Genomic DNA, 22,159 nt, shown 5'->3' with positions numbered 1-22,159 from the left:
GAGGGGGAGAGGAGAGGGAGGGGGAGAGGAGAGGGAGGGAGGGAGGGGGAGAGGAAGGGAGGGAGGGGGAGAGGAGATGGAGGGAGGGGGAGAGGAGATGGAGGGAGGGGGAGAGGAGATGGAGGGAGGGGAGAGGAGAGGGAAGGAGCGGGAGAGGAGGAGGGAGGGGGGAGAGGAGAGGGAGGGAGGGAGAGGAGAGGGAGGAGGGGGGAAGAGGGAGGAGGCTGAATGGGCCCGGCCGACATGAAGAAGCGAGGCCCAATTCTTCGGGAGGGGTCCACCCCCAGCTAGATGCCGGGCAGGCGACCCCACCGAAGGAGGTGGGAGCGGGCCGGAGTTAAAGGTAGGTGGCCGGGGGAGCCGGAGCAGAGCGGAGCGGGAGCTGGGGGGGTGGTGGGGAGCGGAGCAGGAGCAGGAGCAGGAGCGGGAGCGGGTGCTGGGGGGGGGTGGGGAGTGGAGCGGAGTGGGAGCGGAGCGGAGTGGGACCGGGAGCTGTTGGGGGAAACGGAGCGGGAGCTGGGGGGGGGGGAAACGGAGCGGGAGCTGGGGGGGGGAGGAAACGGAGCGGGAGCTGGGGGGGGGGAAACGGAGCGGGAGCTGAGGGGGTGGGAACGGAGCGGGAGCTGGGGGGGGGAACGGAGCGGGAGCTGGGGGGGGGGAACGGAGCGGGAGCTGGGGAGGGGGGAACGGAGCGGGAGCTGGGGGGGGGAACGGAGCGGGAGCTTGGGGGGGGGGACGGAGCGGGAGCTGAGGGGGGGGGAACGGAGCGGGAGCTGGGGGGGGGAACGGAGCGGGAGTTGGGGGGGTGGGGAGCGGACAGTGGAGCGGGAGAATGGTAGTGGTTGAGAGAGCCAGAGGGAGCGTCAGCTGAACAGGGGAGGAAGCTGGAGCCAGAGCAGAAGCTGGACGAGGGAGGTGCAGTCTGATCTTCGCCGCCCCAGTGAGCCCATTAGGCCAGAGCTAGGGGTGGCGTGCTTCGGGCCCCTCCCACACAGTTTCGGGCGCCAGGAGCTACTGCACAGAGGTCCCGGCACTGATTTCAGCGCAGGGACCTGGCTCCGTCCCCCACAGCTCGTGCTGCGCCGCGCTGAGGGCCTGGATCGACCTGAGGGAGTGGAGAATACCGAGGTAAGTTTCCGGCACGGTTTTGAGTGCAGAAATCAGGCATGGCTCGCGGGGCTGTGCCGTTCTACGCGCAGCCTGAAACTTGACCCCAATTAGTTACTGGTGGAATCAAAAGTCCTCCCACCTCTGGTTTCCCTCCCCTGAATCATTCACCCCACCCCCTCGGTTTCCCCTCTACCCCCCTCTCGGTTTCCCCTCATCCCCCCTCACATTCCCCTCTTCCCCTCCCTCATTTCCCCTCGTCCCCTCCTCGATTTCTCCTCTTCCCCCTTAGATTTCCCTCTTTCCCTTCAGATTCTCCTTGTCCCCTCCTCAATTTCCCCTCTTCACCCTCGGATTTCCCCTCTTCCCCCTCGGGATTCCCCTCTTCCCCCTCCATCACGTTCCCCTCTGCCCACTCACGGGAGGCCTCCTGGTTCTCTAAACAGCTGCTGGCGCCAAACCACGATCAAACATATTGAAGAACGGGGAGCCCAACCTTGATCAGATAAATACCATAAGATCCGTAGAAGTCACGTGATCAAGCCTCCCGGAATACTTCCAACCAGAGTTGGCAATCCTGAGATCACGGTTCAGATCAAATACTGATGAGAAATAGAAGAGCGGCGGAACTAGCCTGGGAGAGTAGTGTGCAAGGACTGGCAACAACACAGCCGGCTCGATAAGGGTTGAATGGCCTTTTCTGATTGCTGTCTTACATTCTCATTTAACAATCTAGTTTAGATCCCTTTGCGTGTTTACAGTGTGCACTGCTGAAATTTAACTGAACATTTGAATGACCCCGTGAGGTGTCGAGAGCTTGTGCAATTACATGCAGTACCTTCTTGAAAAGAAAATTCTCATGCAACATCTTTTGCCGTGGCTCTCGAAGACAGCATTACGGGAAATCTACTGCCCATTAGAGATATCGTGAAGGCTTTTTGATGTGGTGTAATTTCTAGCAGATGAGATCATTTATCAAGAGAAGTTCACTTTGATTTCTCACGGTGTGTCCTAATCTAAAATGCGTTTCCATCACGTAATTAATTGCAATCCAATTTCACAGAGTCTGACCTGCTTATATTTCTGATTACTTCTATCTGCAGTTTTCATCGCAGTTAAACCTGCAGAGTCATGTTGATTTTGCGGCAATGCTAATTAGCAATCCACAGTTTAATTAAAGCCAGCACATGTGGTGTTTTGCCCAACACAGCTTTTTAAATCATTCACGGGATGTGGGCATCACTGACAAGGCCAGCATTTATTGTCCATCCTTAATAGCCCTTGAGAAGGTGGTGATGAACTCCTTCCAGGCGAAGCAGCGATTTACTTGTACTTCTTGCAATTTAGTAGTCGCTGCTCACAATGCGTTCTTCTCTACACTGGAGAGATCCAATGCAGATTGGGTGATCGCTTTGCGGAACACCTCCGTTCAATCCGTAAGCGTGACCCCGAGCTTCCGGTCACCTGTCACTCTAATTCTCCATTCCACTCCCACTCTGACCTCTCCGTCCTCGGCCTGCGACACTGTTCCAATGAAGCTCAATGGAAGCTCGAGGAACAGCACCTCATCTTTTAATTGGGCGCTTTACAGCCTTCCAGACTCAACAATTTCAGATCATAACCACTGCTCCCATTTTTTCAGGCAGCAGGTGCGGGTAATGGTTCTGTTGCCATTTACAACTCCTCTAGACCCACCTTTTGTTTCTATACCTGTCCCATTACCATCTCCTTTAGCCTTGCATCATCATCCCTTTTGTCATTTAATCTCTTATCAGAACATAAGAAATAGGAGCAGGAGAAGGCCATACGGCCCCTCGAGCCTGCTCAGCCATTTAATACAATCATGGCTGATCCAATCATGGACTCAGGTCCACTTCCCTGCCCGCTCCCCTTATTCCCTTATCGGTTCTATCTCTGTCTTAAATATATTCAATGACCCAGCTTTCACAGCTCTCTGAGACAGCGAATTCCACAGATTTAGTTTTAATCTGAGTTTTAAATGGGCGGCCCCTTATTCTAAGATTATGCCCCCTAGTTCTAGTCTCCCCTATCAGTGCCTCTCCTGCCTTCTGCCCGATCACAGACCCTCCCCTTTGTTCCTTCCTCCCCCTCTCCCTGCCTCTGTACTTGATTAAAATCTGTTCCATCTCTAACCTTTGCCAGTTCTAACAACCTGAAACGGTAACTCTATGGGCCCAAGTTTCCACATGATTTGCGACTGATTTTTAGGAGCAACTGGTGGAGAACGGACTATCTTAGAAATCGCAATTCTCCACATTTTTTTTTCTGCAGTTCTAGTCAGGTAGAACAGTTCTACTTTGGAACAGCACTTTTTCTTCAAAAGGGGGCGTGTCCGGCCACTGACGCCTGATTTGAAAGTTTTCACAGTGAAAACGTACTCCAAACTAAAGTAGAATGGAGCAAGTGAAGATTTTTGTAGAACTGAAAAAACCTGTTTTACACATTAAAAAATCAGGCGCAGGTTACAAATTAGGCGTCCAGAACAAGGTGGGGAGGGAAGGGAAGTCATTAAATTCTACAATAAATCCTTATTTATACTTCTACAAATATTATACAAATAAATCCAACTTGAATAAACATTTATAAGCAAAGAAAAGATTAAATAAACCATCTTCCTACCTGTGTGAAAGTGCTTCAGGCAGGCCTTTCGGGACCGAAGGCTGCCGGCCAGTCCCCAGCACCAGATTTACAGGTAGGTGGCATTGGGTCGGGTCGGGGAGGTTCGGTTCAGTTCGGGTCGAGGGCGGAGAGAGGGAGAGGGAGGGAGGTCAGGTCGGATCTAGTCCGGGAGCGGGAGTCGGTTCGGGTCGGGGGGGGAGAGAGGGAGAGAGAGGGGGGGGAGAGAGGGGGGGGGGGTCAGGTCGGATCCAGTCTGGGAGGGGAGCGCGGGTCGGGTCGGGTCGGGTCCAGTCGGGGGAGCGGGAACAGGAGCTCGGGTCAGGTCGGATCCAGTCTGGGAGGGGAGCGCGGGTCGGGTCGGGTCGGGTCCAGTCGGGGGAGCGGGAACAGGAGCTCGGGTCAGGTCGGATCCAGTCTGGGAGGGGAGCGCGGGTCGGGTCGGGTCCAGTCGGGGGAGCGGGAACAGGAGCTCGGGTCAGGTCGGATCCAGTCTGGGAGGGGAGCGCGGGTCGGGTCGGGTCGGGTCCAGTCGAGGGAGCGGGAACAGGAGCTCGGGTCAGGTCGGATCCAGTCTGGGAGGGGAGCGCGGGTCGGGTCGGGGCCAGTCGGGGGAGCGGGAACAGGAGCGCGGGTCGGGTCGGGTCCAGTCGGGGGGGCGGGGAGTGGGAACAGGAGCGCGGGTCAGGTCGGGTCCAGTCGGGGGGGCGGGGAGCGGGAACAGGAGCGCGGGGGAGGGGGGGAAGCGGGTGTCGGGTCTGGTCCGGAGGCAGGGGGGGGGCGGGGAGCGGGTGTCGGGTCTGGTCCAGAGGCGGGGGGGGGCGGGGAGCGGGTGTCGGGTCTGGTCCGGAGGCAGGGCGGGGGGGAGCGGGTGTCGGATCTGGTCGGGGTGGGGGGGAGCAGGAGCTGGCCGTGGGAGGAGCCTTATTCACGCAGCCCCAGTGAGGCCATTCGGCCAGGGCTAGGGGCTGCGTGCTTCGGGCCCCTCCCACACAGTTCGGCGCCTGGAGCTACTGCACTTGCGTGCCCACTGTAGCGCGCATGTGCAGAGGTCCCGGCACTGTTTTCAGCGCAGGGACCTGGCTCCGGCCCCCCACAGCTCGTGCTGGCTGCGCCTAGGGCCAGAGGACCTGCAAGTAGGTGGAGAATACCGAGGTTTTTTTTAGGCGCACTTTGTGGTGCGAAAAACGGGCGTCCAGGTCGGGACTGCGCCGTTCTAGGCGCTTGTGGAAACTTGGGCCCTATTTCTCTCCCCAGAGATGCTGCCTGACCAGCTGAGTATTTCCAGCATTTTCTGTTTTTATTTCCGATTTCCAACATCCACAGTATTTTGCTTTTATTTCAGAGCACCTGCGAGGTCTGTAAGTATTTTTTTATTTATTCATTCATGGGATGAGGGTGTTGCCGGCAAGGCCAGCATTTATTGGCCATCCCTAATTGCCCTTGAAAAAAATCGCTGTTCTTTCTGTAGTGGTTTGGTACAACTGAGTGGCTTGCCAGGCCATTTCAGAGGACAGTTAAGAGTCAACCACATTGCTGTGGTGTCTGGAGTCACAGATAGGCCAGATTTCCTGCCCTAAAGAACATTAGTGAACCATATGGGTTTTTACAACAATCCACTAGTGACACTAGCTTTTTATTCCGGATTTATTTAATTAACTGAATTAAAATGGCCCAGCTGCCGTCGTGGGATTTGAACTCCTGTCTTATGGATCATTAGTCCAGGCCTCTGGATTGCTAGTCCAGTCACATGACCACTACACCACCATTCCCATAAGTAGAGTTGTAATTATACGTGAACCGGGTAGAATAGCCATAATAAGGTTTTCCAAATATAAAATATATACACACTAGATATATATATATATATATAGAGAGAGAGAGAGAGAGAGAGAAAGAGAGCTCCACTTAGTGGACTACCGTAGTAATGCAGCCATTGCTGTTTTCACAATAAAGCATCAGGTGAAAGGTCACCTGACAAGTTCCTGAGTTAACAGCCAGCTTTGGAGTCTGTGTGTGGTGTGAGGTTGTGAGGAATATATCACACACATATATTAAAGACTGATTCTGCAGTAGTTGTAAGCGTACAAGGCCCAAACTGGAGTATAGTAAACATTAACTCACTTAAGAGTATATGAGAAGAGATAAGAAATGTAGCCAGCTAGTTATTAGACTGCAAGGGGATCACTTGGCGTACAACTAGAGGATAAATTCCTTTTGTATAGGACATCGGAAGAGTTATAGGACAGGCTGGGGCTCTTTTCTCTCAAAAAGAGAAGGCTGAGGGGTAATCTAATTAAGGTCTTTAAAATTGTGAAGGGATTCAATAGGGTAGATGTAGAGAAGATGTTTCCACTTGTGGGGAGTCCAAAACTAGAGGATATAAATGTAAGATTGTCACCAAAAAATCCAGTAAGGAATTCAGGAGAAACCTCTTTACCCAGAGAGTGGCGAGAATGTGGAACTCGCTACCACAGGAAGTAATGTGGCCAATTGTATGAGCTGTACCCTCACCTCCCACAGCGATTTGCCACAACACTCTCACTTGATGTAGCACATTCCCCATAACATTCTCGATCCCTTTAACAAGTCATGTCGCTGTTGTTTCTCACAGTGACTAACTGAAATGCTCTTTCTTCTAACACCACGTTTCACAGCCAAGCGTGTGAAATGTTTATCCTTGCAGCAGGTTTCCATCACGCTCATTTCTCGCACAATCCCAATGCCAATCTGTCTTGTCTCACAAAACAAAAACTTATGTTCACAATCTCACGATACTCATTTCTAGCCCCCTATTAACAGGCATTAATAGGTAATTTCACTTGGAAAGGCCACAGGATTGCTGGCGTGGGAAGAAAAACAGTTACAGTGGTGCAGTGGAAAACATTTTTTTATTCGTTCTTGGGATGTGGGCGTCACTGGCCATCCCTAATTGCCCTTGAGAAGGTGGTGGTGAGTCTCTTTCTTGAACCTTTGCAGTCCTTGTGGTGTCGACAGAGCTTTAGTGCAGTACTGAGGGAGTGCTGCATTGTCAGAGGTGCCGCTTTCCGGATAAGACATTAAACCGAGACCCCATCTACCTGTTCTGGTCCCATAGCAGTCTTCAGATGAGATATTAAACCGAATCCACATCTGCCCTCTCGGGTGGACGTAAACGATCCCATGGCACTATTTCGAAAAGGAGTAGGAGAGTTCTCCCTTGTGTCCTGGCCAATATTTATCGCTTAAACAACGTCACTAAAACAGATTATCTGGCCATTATCACATTGCTGTTGTGTGCGCAAATTGGCTGCTGAGTTTCCTACATTACAACAGTGAGTGCAAAAGTACTTCATTGGCTGTAAATCGCTTTGGGTCGTCCTGAGATTGAGAAAGACGCTATATAAATGAGTGACTATAGCCATTGTGTTTTTTCTGTGCCTGTGTCCTCTGGACTCTGCCCCTGATGCCTCCTGCGCATGCGCAGACTCCTCGGACCCGGAACCAGAACCGGAAGTGGGGCCCCGGCAAGTCCACATGGAGTCCGCTGCTGAAACATTGCTTCCAGCCTTTGCATTGTTGCAGCCTTCTGTGGGAGAGAAAACATCGGAGGTAGTGGGAGAGAGAGAGAGAGGCGGTGGGAGGAGGAGGGAGAGGCAGCGGACGGGATAGAGAGAGAGGCGACGGGCGGGGGAGAGAGAGAGAGAGAGAAAGAGAGGCGGTGTGAGGAGGAGGGAGAAGCAGCGGGCGGGGCAGAGTGAGGGAGAGGCGGCGGGCGGGGGAGCAAGAGGGAGAGGCAGCGGACGGGGGAGGGAGAGAGAGAGAGAGAGAGGTGGTGGGCAGGGGAGAGAGAGAGAGAGAGGCGGTGGGCAGGGGAGAGAGAGAGAGACAGAGAGAGGCGGTGGGAGGAGGAGGGAGAGAGAGAGGCGGTGGGCAGGGGAGAGAGAGAGAGAGAGAGGCGGTGGGCAGGGGGGAGAGAGAGGCGGTGGGAGGAGGAGGGAGATGCAGCTGGCGGGGCAGAGAGAGAGAGAGGCGGCGGGCGGGAGAGAGAGAGAGAGAGAGAGAGGCGGTGGGCAGGGGAGAGAGAGAGAGAGAGAGAGAGGCGGTGGGAGGAGGAGGGAGAGGCGGCGGGCGGGGGAGAGAGAGGGAGAGGCGGCGGGCGGGGGAGAGAGAGAGGCAGTGGGCGGGGGAGAGAGAGAGGCAGTGGGCGGGGGAGAGAGAGAGGCGGTGGGAGGAGGAGGGAGAGGCAGTGGGCGGGGCAGAGAGAGGGAGAGGCGGCAGGCGAGGGAGAGAGAGAGTGAGGCGGTGGGCAGGGGAGAGAGAGAGGCGGTGGGCAGGGGAGAGAGAGAGAGGCGGTGGGAGGAGGAGGGAGAGGCAGTGGGCGGGGCAGAGAGAGGGAGAGGCGGCAGGCGAGGGAGAGAGAGAGTGAGGCGGTGGGCAGGGGAGAGAGAGAGGCGGTGGGCAGGGGAGAGAGAGAGAGGCGGTGGGCAGGGGAGAGAGAGGGAGAGGCGGTGGGCGGGGGAGAGAGAGGGAGAGGCGGCGGGCGGGGGAGAGAGAGGGAGAAGCGGTGGGCGGGGACGAGGGAGAGGCGGCGGGCGGGGGAGAGAGAGAGAGAGGCGGTGGACAGAGGATAGAGAGAGAGGCGGGAGAGAGAGAGAGGCGGTGGGCAGGGGAGAGAGAGAGAGAGAGAGGCAGTGGGCAGGGGAGAGAGAGAGGCGGTGGGCAGGGGAGAGAGAGAGAGAGGCGGTGGGCAGGGGAGAGAGAGAGGCGGTGGAGAGAGAGAGGCGGTGGGCAGAGGAGAGAGAGAGGCGGTGGGCAGGGGAGAGAGAGCTCGAGGCGGGGAGAGAGAGAGAGAGGCGATGGGAGGAGGAGGGAGAGGCGGCGGGCGGGGCAGAGAGAGAGAGAGAGGCGGCGGGCGGGGGAGAAAGAGAGAGGCGACGGGCGGGGGAGAGAGAGAGAGGCGGTGGGCGGGGGAGAGAGAGAGAGGCGGTGGGCGGGGGAGAAAGAGAGAGGCGACGGGTGGGGGAGAGAGAGAGAGGCGGTGGGCGGGGGAGAGAGAGAGAGGCGGTGGGCGGGGGAGAGAGAGAGAGAGAGGCGGCGGCGGGCAGGAGAGAGAGAGCGAGAGGCGGCGGGCGGGGGAGAAAGAGAGAGGCGACGGGCGGGGGAGAGAGAGAGAGGCGGTGGGCGGGGGAGAGAGAGAGAGGCGGTGGGCGGGGGAGAGAGAGAGAGAGAGGCGGCGGCGGGCAGGAGAGAGAGAGCGAGAGGCGGCGGGCGGGGGAGAAAGAGAGAGGCGACGGGCGGGGGAGAGAGAGAGAGAGAGGCGACGGGCGGGGGAGAGAGAGAGCGAGAGGCGGCGGGCGGGGGAGAAAGAGAGAGGCGACGGGCGGGGGAGAGAGAGAGAGGCGGTGGGCGGGGGAGAGAGAGAGAGGCGGTGGGCGGGGGAGAGAGAGAGAGAGAGGCGGCGGCGGGCAGGAGAGAGAGAGAGGCGGCAGGCGGGGGGGAGAGAGAGAGAGAGAGAGAGGCGGTGGGCGGGGGAGAGAGAGAGAGAGAGAGAGAGAGGCGGCGGGCGGGCGGGGGAGAGAGAGAGAGAGAGAGAGAGGCGGTGGGCGGGGGAGAGAGAGAGAGAGAGAGAGAGAGGCGGCGGGCGGGCGGGGGAGAGAGAGAGAGAGAGAGAGAGGCGGCGGGCGGGCGGGGGAGAGAGAGAGAGAGAGAGAGAGAGGCGGCGGGCGGGCGGGGGAGAGAGAGAGAGGCGGCGGGCGGGCGGGGGAGAGAGAGAGAGAGGCGGCGGGCGGGCGGGCGGGGGAGAGAGAGAGAGGCGGCGGGCAGGGGAGAGAGAGAGGCGGTGGAGAGAGAGAGGCATTGGGCAGAGGAGAGAGAGAGGCGGTGGGCAGGGGAGAGAGAGAGAGAGGCGGTGGGCAGGGGAGAGAGAGAGGCGGTGGAGAGAGAGAGGCATTGGGCAGAGGAGAGAGAGAGGCGGTGGGCAGGGGAGAGAGAGCTCAAGGCGGGGAGAGAGAGAGAGAGGCAGTGGGAGGAGGAGGGAGGGGCGGCGGGCGGGGCAGAGAGAGAGAGAGGCGGCGGGCGGGGGAGAGAGAGAGAGAGAGGCGGTGGGCAGGGGAGAGAGAGAGAGAGAGAGGCGGTGGGCAGGGGAGAGAGAGAGAGGCGGTGGGAGGAGGAGGGAGAGGCGGCGGGCGGGGGAGAGAGAGGGAGAGGCGGCGCACGGGGGAGAGAGAGAGGCAGTGGGCGGGGGAGAGAGAGAGGCAGTGGGCAGGGGAGAGAGAGAGAGGCGGTGGGAGGAGGAAGGAGAGGCGGCGGGCGGGGCAGAGAGAGAGAGAGAGAGAGGCGGCGGGCGGGGGAGAGAGAGAGAGGCGACGGGCGGGGAAGAGAGAGAGAGGCAGCGGGCGGGGGAGAGAGAGAGAGGCGGTGGGCGGGGGAGAGAGAGAGGCGGTGGGCGGGGGAGAGAGAGAGAGTGGCGGCGGCGGGCAGGAGAGAGAGAGAGGCGGCAGGCGGGGGGAGAGAGAGAGAGAGAGAGAGAGAGAGGCAGTGGGCGGGGGAGAGAGAGAGAGAGAGAGAGAGGCGGCGGGCGGGGGAGAGAGAGAGAGAGAGAGAGAGAGGCGGCGGGCGGGGGAGAGAGAGAGAGGCGGCGGGCAGGGGAGAGAGAGAGAGGCGGTGGGCGGGGGAGAGAGAGAGGCGGTGGGCGGGGGAGAGAGAGAGGCGGTGGGCAGGGGAGAGAGAGAGGCGGTGGGCAGGGGAGAGAGAGAGGCGGTGGGCAGGGGAGAGAGAGGGGCGGTGGGCAGGGGAGAGAGAGAGAGAGGTGATGGGCAGGGGAGAGAGAGAGGCGGTGGGCAGGGGAGAGAGAGAGGCGGTGGGCAGGGGAGAGAGAGAGAGAGGTGATGGGCAGGGGAGAGAGAGAGGCGGTGGAGAGAGAGAGGCATTGGGCAGGGGAGAGAGAGAGGCGGTGGGCAGGGGAGAGAGAGCTCGAGGCGGGGAGAGAAAGAGAGAGGCGGTGGGAGGAGGAGTGAGAGGCGGCGGGCGGGGCAGAGAGAGAGAGAGGCGGCGGGCGGGGGAGAGAGAGAGAGAGGATGTGGGGAGGGGAGAGAGAGAGAGGCGGCGGGCGGGGGAGAGAGAGAGAGAGAGAGAGAGAGAGAGAGGCGGCAGGCGGGGGGGGAGAGAGAGAGAGAGAGAGAGAGAGAGGCGGCGGGCGGGGGAGAGAGAGAGAGGCGGCGGGCGGGGGAGAGAGAGAGAGGCGGCAGGCGGGGGAGAGAGAGAGAGGCGGTGGGCGGGGGAGAGAGAGAGGAGGTGGGCGGGGGAGAGAGAGAGAGAGAGAGAGGCGGCGGCGGGCAGGAGAGAGAGAGAGACGGTAGGCGGGGGGGAGAGAGAGAGAGAGAGGCGGTAGGTGGGGGAGAGAGAGAGAGAGAGAGAGAGAGAGAGAGGCGGTGGGCGGGGGAGAGAGAGAGAGACAGAGAGAGGTGGCAGGTGGGGGAGAGAGAGAGGTGGCGGGTGGGAGAGAGAGAGAGAGAGGCGGCGGGGAGGGAGAGAGAGAGAGGCAGCGGGCGGGGGGGGAGAAAGAGAGAGGCGGCGGCGGGGGAAGAGAGAGAGACACGTGTGGGGGGAAGAGAGAGAGAGATGCAGAAGCAGAACGAGGGATCGGAGGTGAGAGAGGGAACTCGTGGAAGCCGTATCATTCTTCCAACCCCCTTTACACCCATAGTGGATGAAATCTGGAAGTCACGACACTGCCACTATTCACTTCATACCCAATAAACCTGTTAGCAATCCGTGACCGACATACAACGCCCCATCTATGACTGGTGGGGGGGGGGAGGGCAAGGGATGCATGCACTTGAGCTCGGGGTGTCAGGAATTTCGGCTGGGGGCGGCATGCACTTGGGCTGGGGTCAGGGATTTGGGAGGCTTTTGCTGGGAGCTCTATCCTCTCTGTGACTGCTTGCAGGTGAGTTCTGAAGTCAGAATGGGACGAATTACACTTTGCAAAGTCACTCAGAACTTGGGCTGGGTGGTTCCAATTACATACTCCAGAGAAACCTTTGGGTGTGGCTTATCCTCCAAGGGGACCAATCAGCAATCAGGTCATGTGATAATGGAGTGCCAATGAGCCAGAAACACAGTGCAAATAACTGGATCCATAAATAGCCTTTCTTTCTTGTGAACATCCTTTGCTGACAGACAACACAAGGACAAAGGTGCTTGATTTCCAGGCTGATCTCACTTGCCATGTGTGTGTGATGAATGATGCCTCTTTGTGGGTGCAACTCGCATGTGCCTATTGTAGCGATGGCCAAAAATAAAGTATTACTGAAGACAGGAGCAAAGGCGCCCCATCTCGAAAAGTCAGAGTGCTGAGTGCGTGACCCCTGCTGTCACTTAGGTGCAGTGGACCACACAGCAGGTTCAGTAACAGAGACAATATTTCAGTCCCATCTCCAGTTGTCCAAACATTATGTTTTAGTATCAGCCTCCGCCAAGCCCCAGACAAGGACGGCTGCTGTGCAACTAAGTGCACCCTGGCTAATTAAACAAGCAAATGCCAGGGTGCCGACAAATCTTCTGCCACGAAGTCTCAATCTACCATCTGCTCACTCTTAGAATTCATTTCAGAAATCACACTAGCAGTAAAGCGCCACTCGTACTTGAGCATCCCGGATTGTAATCGCTCAGCTATCGGTGGCTGTGCCTTCAGCTGCCTAGGCCCCAAGCTCTGGAACTCCCTCCCTAAACCTCTCCGCCTCTCTACCTCTCTTTCCTCCTTTAAGACACTCCTTAAAATCTACCTCTTTAAACAAGCTTTTGGTCATCTGCCTTAATTTCTTCTTCTGTGGCTCAGTGTCAAATTTATCTGTTTTGTCTTGCAACACTGTTGTCAAGCTCCTTGTGACATTTTACTACATTAATGCTGCTATATAAATAAAAGTTATTATTATTAAGATGCGAGTGGAATTGGCGCTTCAGTGAAATTTTTACTGCTAATCCCAACACTATATTAATTTGCTCATGTACAACTACTGAAGGATATTTTAAGTCTACATATTTCTTAATTTATTTTTATGAAAGTATTTTTTCAATAATTTTTCCAACGGGGAGCGCGCACGGTTGTGTAAGTGGTTATGTTACTGGATTTGTATTCCAAAGGTCTAGACTAATACTCCAGAGATCGAGAGTTTAAAATCCCCCCAATGGCATTTTTGATCATTTGAATTCAGTTTTTTTTTTAAATCAGAAAATAAAATAAAAATCTGGTTTCAGTAAAAGTGGCCATGAAGCTGTCAAAAGTGTCGTAAAAACCCGACTGGTTCACGACTGTTCTTTAGGGAAGGAAATCTGCCGTCCTTTCCCGGACTGGCCTTTATGTGACTCCTGACTCACACCAATGTGGTTGACTCTTAACTGCCCTCTGAAATGGCCCAGCGAGCCGCTCAGTTGTACCAAACTGCTACACCACCCTCGCAGGGCAACAAGGGATGGGCCTTAATTGGCAGCCTTACCAATGATGCCCACATCCCCAGAATGAATAAAATAATGTTTTAAGGGGCCATCCTGCCTGAGCCAATTGTTTGCAGGCTGATTGACTGCGTTGGTGAAAGTGTGATTTCTTTAAAAAAAAAATGTTTTAATTTATTTTTGTCCAATCCCATAGGCCATTAGCCATGCTATGCTTCACAGACACCCAAAGTCTGTCCTAAACATTTCCCTTCCCCAATCCACCCCTCTCCGGGGTCAGGGGCATGGTCAGGGGTTGGGAGCAAAGCCAAGACTACAGAGCATACACCAGGATTCCGCCAGAAAATCCCTGCCCCTTTCTCAGAGCAGGAGAAGAACAGTTTCCACATCCAGAAATAATCATCTCTTCCCAAAGGTAGGTTCAGCACTGAATTATCACTATACCCTTTCTTGTTGGATATTAAGGGAATCAAGGGATATGGGGATAGGGCATGAAAGTGTTGAGGTAGAAGATCAGCCATGATCTCATTGAATGGCGGAGCAAGCTCGAGGGGCCCAATGGCATGCTCCTGCTCCTAATTCTTATGTTCTTATGTTTTCATTGTGCAGCATTATATAATCACACAGCACAGAAGGAGGCCATTCAGCCCGTTGTGCCTGTGCCAGCTCTTTGAAAGAGCTATCGAATTAGTCCCACTCCCCTGCTCTTTCTCTGTAGCCCTTCAATTTTCTCCCTTTCAAGTATTTATCCAATTCCCTTTTGAAAGTTACTATTGAATCTGCATTCTACCACCTTTTCAGGCAATCTGTTCCAGATAGTAACAAATCACTGCATTAAGAGAAAAATTCTCCTCCTCCCTCCTCTGTCTTTTGCCAATTACCTTAAATCTGTGTCCTTTGGTTACTGACCATCTGCTGCCAGAACTGGCCTGCCTTCTCTCTTCATCCAACACCAAGTGTAGCTTCTCCCCTCGCCTCTGAGTCAGAAGGTTGAGGGTTCAAGTCTCACTCCAGAGCACATAAATCTAGGTTGACACTCCAGTGCAGTGCTGAGGGAGTGCTGCACTGTCGGAGGTGCTGCCTTTCAGATGAGCAGTTAAACCAAGGCCCTGTCTGCTCTCTCAGGTAGACGTAAAAGATCCCATTGCACTATTTCGAAGAAAAGCAGGGGAGTTCTCCCCGGATGTCCTGGCCAATATTTATCCTTCAATCCACATCACTAAAAACACATTATCTGGCCATCATCACATTACTGTTTGTGGGAGCTTGCTGTGCGCAAGTTTGCTGCCGCATTTCCCACATTACAACAGTGACTACACTCCAAAAATACTTCAGTGGCTGTAAAGCATTTTGAGACGTCCGGTGGTCGTGAAAGGCGCTATATAAATGCAAGTCTTTCTTTCTTGTTGGTAAGTGCATAAGTGCCGGGGAGCAAGTCTTCCACTTTTTCACCCCTCAGTGACGAGCCCAAAAATATATCTGCACTTCCCACGCTGTTTACACCGCAGGGGCAGCCTGACAACCTGTTACACCAGCGACTTGTGAACCATGTTCCCGCTAGGCTTTGCGGCCACGCCACGGTCTGGAGGCCCCGCGCAGACCGCTCACCGGCTTCCACGCGGAAGAAACTGTGTGAGCGAGAATTTGACTGGAAAGCGCAGCCAGCTAAAGGGACAGCACACGGATAAAACATTTGCGGGAACGTTGCTTGTGGCACTTCTTGTTTCTCTGCCTCCCCCCGTCTTTCTCGCTTTTTGACTTTTCTTTGTCCTTTTCTACTTCGCATGTGTTGGTAAATTTTCCACAGTGAGCTGAGTGGTTGAAGCTTCCATCACAGATTGTTCTCTGGTGCTTTTTATTTTCTGATGCTGCTGTTAACCCTGTTATCATTAACCCCCCCACCCCCGCCCCCGCCATCGCCCCCGCCACCACTCTCTCTATCGCGTGTACACACACTTTTGTCTGGTTTCCTTTTCATCTTCTGTACCTTTGAATCAATAAAGCCTGTCAGTACTTTATCCCAATTACAGGGTTATATACTGGACTGCTTTCTGCTTTCTCAGTTTGGACTGATGATGGGAGACTGACATCCCCTTTCAGATGTTGACCGAGATGAACACATTGCCATTAAATTTCTCCAGCTCTTTCCTGTGTCGACAGTAATGATTTGGGCCTTCGCTGGGTGTTTCGCTGTTCGAGACGGCCTCATCAAACTGGATGCGACCAGTTTACTCTTCTTATATTTTAAAATTATCATCCTTGTTTTCAAATCCCTCGTGGCCTCGCCCATCCCTATCTTTGTAACCTCCTCCAGCTCCACAACCTGCCAAGATCTCTGCGCTCTCAGAATTCTGGCCTCTTGCGAATCCCCGATTTTCATCGCTCCAACATTGGTGGCTGTGCCTTCAGCTGCCTGGGCCCCAAGCTCCGGAATTGCTTCAAAAACCTCTTCACCTCTCTCTCCTCCTTTAAGACATTTCTTAAAACCTACCTCTTTGGCCACCTGTCCTAATCTCTCCTTATGTGGCTCGGTGTCAAATTTTATTTGATAATCGCTCTTGTGAAGCGCCTTGGGATGTTTCCCTACATTAAAGGCGCTATATAAAAGCAAGTTATCGTTGTTATAATTCCAATAACAATGCAGAATTAATAAGCTGACTTATGGGGATTTGCATAAAAATACTTACTGTTTGGTTTTAAGCTCCACTAACAAGTGTGTTGTTTATCAGAGCGATAGACACATCGGACCGCCATGTCCAAATATAGGCCTAGCTCGGCTAGGCCCGGTAACCCGATCATAAGCTCCAAGTCTGAAATGAAGCAAGGAATAAATTAAAGATATACAGCGCTGTGCACCAGAGATAAGCTTCGAGCTGAAATTCTTTATTCATTACAATGAATGCAGCTCAACTGAAGCGGCGCGTTCAATCCCTCTATTAACGCCACTGATTCTTAAGCTAGCTGCAAGTAATTACATGCTCCTGTCAGCTGTATTCTGTGAGATTTTCTAAAGGTTTAATGTATTTCACAGCGGGTGCCCTGCAGGAGCCGTTGATGGTAAATCTTTAGCCTGGTAATGGACATTCATGTTACTGTTTTTTCATCGTACAAAGTCAAAAGAAAAAAGCAATTATATTGCAAAGAGTTGTGGTTAGAAAGGTTATGGATCTCAACTGGTAAATACATTCTCATTGCAAAAAGTCGGTTATAGTCTATTGTTAAATCAGAGTGAACACACAGATGGGCAATGTGCTCATTACACGAGATACTAAGAAGTACAAGAATCGTTTCAAACATCTTTACTGTCTACAAAGAGAAGCCTTTCGTTTGCACTTTGCTTAATTTATAAGAGGAAAGATCTTGCATTTTTTACTGTGCCTTTCATGACCTCAGGATGTCCCAAAGAGCTTTACAGCCAATAAAGTCCCATTTTGAAGTGGAGTCACTGCTGCAATGTAGGAAATGCGGCAGCCAATTTGCACACAAAGGCCCCCAAAAACAGCAATGTGATAATGATCAGATCATCTGCTTCTTAGAGGTGTTGGTTGAGGGATAAATATTGGCCAGGACACCAGGGAGAACTCTTCTTCGAAATAGTGCCGTGAGATCTTTAACGTCCATCTGAGAAGGCAGACGGTTTGACGTCTCATCCGAAAGACGTCACCTCCGACAGTGCAGCACTCCCTCAGCGCTGCGCTGGACTGTCAGTCTGGATTGTGCGCTTAAATCTCTGGAGTGGGACTGACTCAGAGGAGAGAGTGCTACCACTGAGCTATGACTAGCACTAATGAAACAGGTGCTTTGCGTACAAACAATGAATGTGAGGATGGAGCTCACTTATAATGTAACAGAGATGACCCATTCGATGCCAAAGCCTCAGAGGTTATCCTTATCAGGAAAGCATGAGCAGGCTGGGGCCCCTTTCTCTAGAAAAAAGAACATAAGAATATAAGAATAAGCAGCACGAGTAGGCCACACAGCCCCTCGAGCCTGCTCCGCCATTCAATAAGATCATGGCTGATCTGATCTTGGCCTCAACTCCACTTCCCTGCCCGCTCCCCATAACCCTTCACTCCCTTATAGTTCAAAAATCTGTCTATCTCCACCTTAAATATATTCAAAGACCCAGCCTCCACAGCTTTCTGGGGCAGAGAATTCCACAGATTTACAACCCTCTGAAAGAAGAAATTCCTCCTCATTTCTATTTTAAATGGGCGACCCCTTATTCTGAAACTATGCCCCCTAGTTCTAGATTCCCCCACGGGGGATAACATCCTCTCTCCATCTACGCTGTCAAGCCCCTTCAGATTCCTATGACTGATCAGAAGACTAAAGCGTGACCAGATAGAGGTCTTTAAGATAATGAAACGGGTCTGATAGGGCAGATGTGGAGAAGATTTCTCCACTTGCAGACAAGATCAGAACTAGAGGCCATAAATATAAGATTGTCACCAATAAATGCAGTAGGGAATTCAGGAGAAACTTCTTTACCCAGAGAGTTGTGAGAATGTGGAACTTGCTACCATATGGAGTGGTTGAGGTGGATCGTATAGATGCATTCAAGGGGAAGCTTGATAATTGTAATACAGGTTGTACCTCTCCAGTTCAGGACTCTTTAGTCAGGAAACATTCCTGGTCCGGCAACAGTCCCGGCGTGAACTGCCCCTTTAAAAGGTGTTGCAGCGCGGGTTGGGCTGGGCCGGGCTGGGATACTGCTGCGGTGTGTGTGTGTGTGTGTGTGTGCAGCGATTGGCTGGAGCGACTGTCAGTCAGTGAGTGTGTGTGACGATTGGCTGAAGCGGCTGTCAGTCAGTAGTGTGTGCGGCGATTAGCTGGAGCGGCTGTCAGTCAGTAGTGTGTGCGGCGATTAGCTGGAGCGGCTGTCAGTCAGTAGTGTGTGCGGCAATTGGCTGGAGCGGCTGTCAGTCAGTGCGGGTTCTGCTGGTGCTGGGGACAGTGTCCACCGGTTGCGAGTGGGAGCCACAGACATAGAGCACGGCGCATGTTGCACAATGGTGCTACCTGCAGCTCACTGGTTCTCTCTCTCTGTCTGTCTGTCTCTCGAGAGGGTGGGGTCTGTGTCTGTGCATTGTGCAATGCGCTCTGACCTGCCCGGGGTGGGCTGGGAAGTCAGTGAGGGAGCCAGGCTCTGATTCTGCGTCTCATGATCCATCACACACACCACTCTGCAAGAACCGCTGTGTGTGTGTTGGCAAACAAGCCCCAGGTGGGCAGAGGAAACGTTACAAGGATACCCTCAAAGCCTCCCTGATAAAGTGCAACATCCTCACTGACACCTGGGAGTCCCTGGCCAAAATGGAGGAAGTGCACCCGGGAGGGCGCTGAGCACCTCAAGTCTCATTGCCGAGAGCATGCAGAAATCAAGCGCAGGCAGCGGAAAGAGCGTGCGGCAAACCAGTCCCACCCACCCTTTCCCTCAACGACTATCTGTCCCACCTGTGACAGTGTTGTGTATGCAATAACTGTTAGACTTGTGGTGTCCCTGCACCTTGCTACTGAATCACACAAGGCATGTATTGCAGACACGTGACCTTTCTTTATTCCCAGGACCAAGAAGTGATGACTCTGCGTGGGACCTCCCTTTAAATACCTGAGTGCCCAGGTGAGGAGTGTCTCCCACAAGTTCACCCCCTGTGGTCAAGGTGTGCACTTCCAGGACATATATACAGTGTACAGTGTGGTTGCATGAAGGTTACAGTTACATGAAGGTTACAGTTGTATGAAGGTTGCATACATGACATCACCTCCTCCCTCACGTCTTTTTGTGTCAAAGGTTAAGTCTTTCAGATGGTCGACGCTCTCTCGTGGAGCGCCGCAGTTGGGGCTCTGGTGGCTGAGCCTTGGCATGCATCTCTGTCGCCTGAGGTGATTCCGGCCTGTCCGGGCTGGCCGCAGGGATTGTGCATGTTGGTGAATGTCCTTGTTACTCGTCCATTGGCAGTGGTGTGGGTAACATCTCATGCTCTTCCTCAGGTTCCTCAGTGTCTATGCTGAACCTTTTCTTTACTTGGTCCAAGTGTTTTCGGCATATCTGCCCATTGTTGAGTCTGACCACTATGACCCTATTCCCCTCTTTGCCAATTACTGTGCCCTCAAGCCACTTGGGTCCCAAAGCATGGTTAAGAACAAATATCGGGTCATCAATTTCTATACACCTCCCCCTTGCGTTTCGATCATGGCACTCGGTTTGGGACTGGCGCTTGCCCTCAACAATGTCTGCCGGGGCTGGATGAATGAGGGACAGCCGCGTTTTAAGCGTGTGTTTCATGAGTAGCTCCGCTGGCGGGACTCCCATGAGCGAATACGGGCGGAACCTGTAGGCCAGCAGGAGACGCGATAGGCGGTGCTGAAGGGAGGGTCCTTGGATACAGAGCATGCCCTGTTTTATGACTTGGACCGCACGCTACGCCTGGCCATTGGAAGCCGGCTTGAACGGCGCTGTCCAGATGTGTTTGATGCCATTACCCGACATAAACTCCTGGAATTCATGGCTGGTGAAGCACGGGCCAATGTCGCTGACCAGAATGTCCGGCAAGCCGTGGGTCGCAAAAACCATGCGCAGACTCTCCACTGTGATGGATGTCATGCACGAGTTTAATATTTCAAGTATGCATCGACAACGATCAGGAAAATTTTTCCCATGAACGGGCCCACGTAGTCTATGTGAATGCGTGACCATGGCCTGGTGGGCCAGGGCCACGGAATGAGGGGGGCCTCCCTGGGGGCATTGCCCAGCTGGCACACGTCGTGCACCTGCGAACACAGTGTTCCAGGTCTGAGTCAATTCCTGGCCACCATACATGTGACCGGGCAATGGCCTTCATTAGCACGATGCCAGAGTGCTCGCTGTGAAGTTCCCTGATGAATGCTTCCCTTCCTTTCTGGGGCATGACGACCCGGCTGCCCCATAGCAGGCAGTCAGCTTGGATGGAGAGCTCATCCATCCGTCTGTGAAATGGTCTGACCTCCTCGGGGCACGCCCCGTGTGCGGGCGCCCAATCCCCAGTCAGAACACATTTCTTTGTCATGGACAAGAGGGGGTCCCTGTTGGTCCAGATTTTGATCTGGCGGGCTGTTATGGGGGTACTTGCGGTGTCAAAAGCCTCAACGGCCATGACCATCTCAGCGCTTTGCTCCGACGCCCCCTCAGTGGTGGCCAGTGGGATCCTGCTGAGCGCGTCAGCGCAATTCTCGGTACCTGGCCGGTGCTATATGGTGTAGTCATACGCAGCCAGCGTGAGGGCCCAGCACTGTATGCGAGCTGATGCATTGGCATTGACAGCCTTGCTGTCGGACAACAGGGATGTTAACAGCTTGTGGTCCGTTACTAACTCGAACCGCCTACCAAAAAGGTACTGGTGCATTTTTTTCACACCGTAAACACAAGCAAGTGCTTCCTTTTCGACCATGCCTGGGAGAGCGACCTGGAAGCATAAGCCACAGGTTGGAGTCGGCCCTCATCATTACTCTGGTGCAACACGCACCCAACCCCGTAGGATGACGCATCACACGTTAAAACCAGTTTTTTACAGGGGTCGTACAAGGGCAACAGCTTGTTAGAACACAGCAGGTTCCTCGACTTATTGAAAGCCCGTTCTTGACCGTCCCCCAAAACCATTCACAACCTTTACGCAAGAGCACGTGTAATGGCTCCAACAGTATGCTTAAGTTCGGCAGAAAGTTCCCGAAATAGTTCAAAAGTCCCAGGAATGATCGCAACTCCAATGTGTTGTCGAGCCTGGCGCCCGGCAGATCGCCTCCGTTTTAACTTCGGTGGGCAGAATCCCATCTGCGACAACTCTCCTGCCCAAAAACTCGACCTCTGGGGCCAAAAACACACACTTGGGCTTTTTCAACCGCAAACCTACCCGGTCCAGTCGGCGTAGCACCTCCTCCAGATTTTGGAGGTGTTCCTCGGTGTCTCGACCTGTTATTAGGATGTCGTCTTGGAATACGATCGTTCCAGGAATGGATTTAAGCAAGCTTTCCATGTTCCTCTGAAAGATAGCGGCCGCCGAACGAATGCCAAACGGACACATGTTGTAGATAAATAGCCCCTTGTGCGTCGTGATGGTGGGCAGAAGCTTGGATTCTTCAGCCAGTTCCTGAGTCATGTAGGCCGAAGTGAGGTCCAACTTGGTGAACAGCTTGCCACCTGCCAGCGTGGTCCTCCGCTCTCGGAAGCGGGTATTGGTCCTGCAGTGTCACTCGGTTGATGGTGGCCTTGTAGTCGCCACAAATCCTGACCGAGCCATTCGCTTTGAGAACAGGAACGATGGGGCTTGCCCAGTCACTGAATTCAACTGCCGAGATTATGCCCTCTCTGAGCAGCCTGTCCAATTCACTTTCAATTCTCTCACGCATCACATACGGCACCGTTCTGGCTTTGTGGTGCACTGGTCTGGCGTTCGGGGTGATGCGTATCACTACTTTGGTGCCCTTGAAAGTCCCGACACCTGGTTGAAACAGTGCACCAAATTTTTGTAGGACCTGTGAGCATGAGCTTTGCTCCACAGATGAAATGGTGTGCACATCCCCCCATTTCCAATTCCTCTCGGCGAGCCAGTTCCTCCCCAAAAGTGTGGGGCCATTTCCTGGGACAATCCAGAATGGCATCTGGTTCTCTGACCCATTATGTGTTACCATAAAGTTTACACTGCTTAGCACTTGGATGATCTCTTTGGTGTACGTCCGTAGCTGCGTGTCAATGCGTTCCAGTTTTGGCCTGCTAGCTCTGTGTGGCCATAGTCTCTCATATTGTTGGGCACTCATAAGGGACTGGCTGGCTCCTGTGTCCAGCTCCATGTGCACCGGGATACCATTCAATAAAACTTTCATCATCGTGGGTGGCGTTTTGGTGTATGAGCTGTGGACGTCAGCCACCTGAACCTGCTGAATTTCAGCATCCATGGCTTTGCCCCAAGCATCATCTTGCAGACCCCTCGTCTGGTTCCTCTGT

At 54.1% G+C, this 22,159-nt stretch overlaps 1 long non-coding RNA gene across 1 annotated transcript in view; it reads right to left on the bottom strand.

The window, feature by feature from the left end:
- Positions 1–15,971, bottom strand: part of LOC139279477 (uncharacterized) — a 152,971-nt gene extending 137,000 nt beyond the window's left edge. The window contains exon 1 of the long non-coding RNA XR_011596481.1: positions 15,867–15,971. This is a non-coding gene — a long non-coding RNA (uncharacterized lncRNA). The remainder of the gene's footprint in view (positions 1–15,866) is intronic.
- Positions 15,972–22,159: the final 6,188 nt, after the last annotated feature.

This window comes from Pristiophorus japonicus, chromosome 14, assembly GCF_044704955.1.
Source record: "Pristiophorus japonicus isolate sPriJap1 chromosome 14, sPriJap1.hap1, whole genome shotgun sequence".
In the NCBI taxonomy this organism is placed as follows: Eukaryota; Metazoa; Chordata; class Chondrichthyes; family Pristiophoridae; genus Pristiophorus; species Pristiophorus japonicus.
Note: the sequence above shows the minus strand (reverse complement) of the source record. Positions and strands in the feature narration are given on the sequence as shown.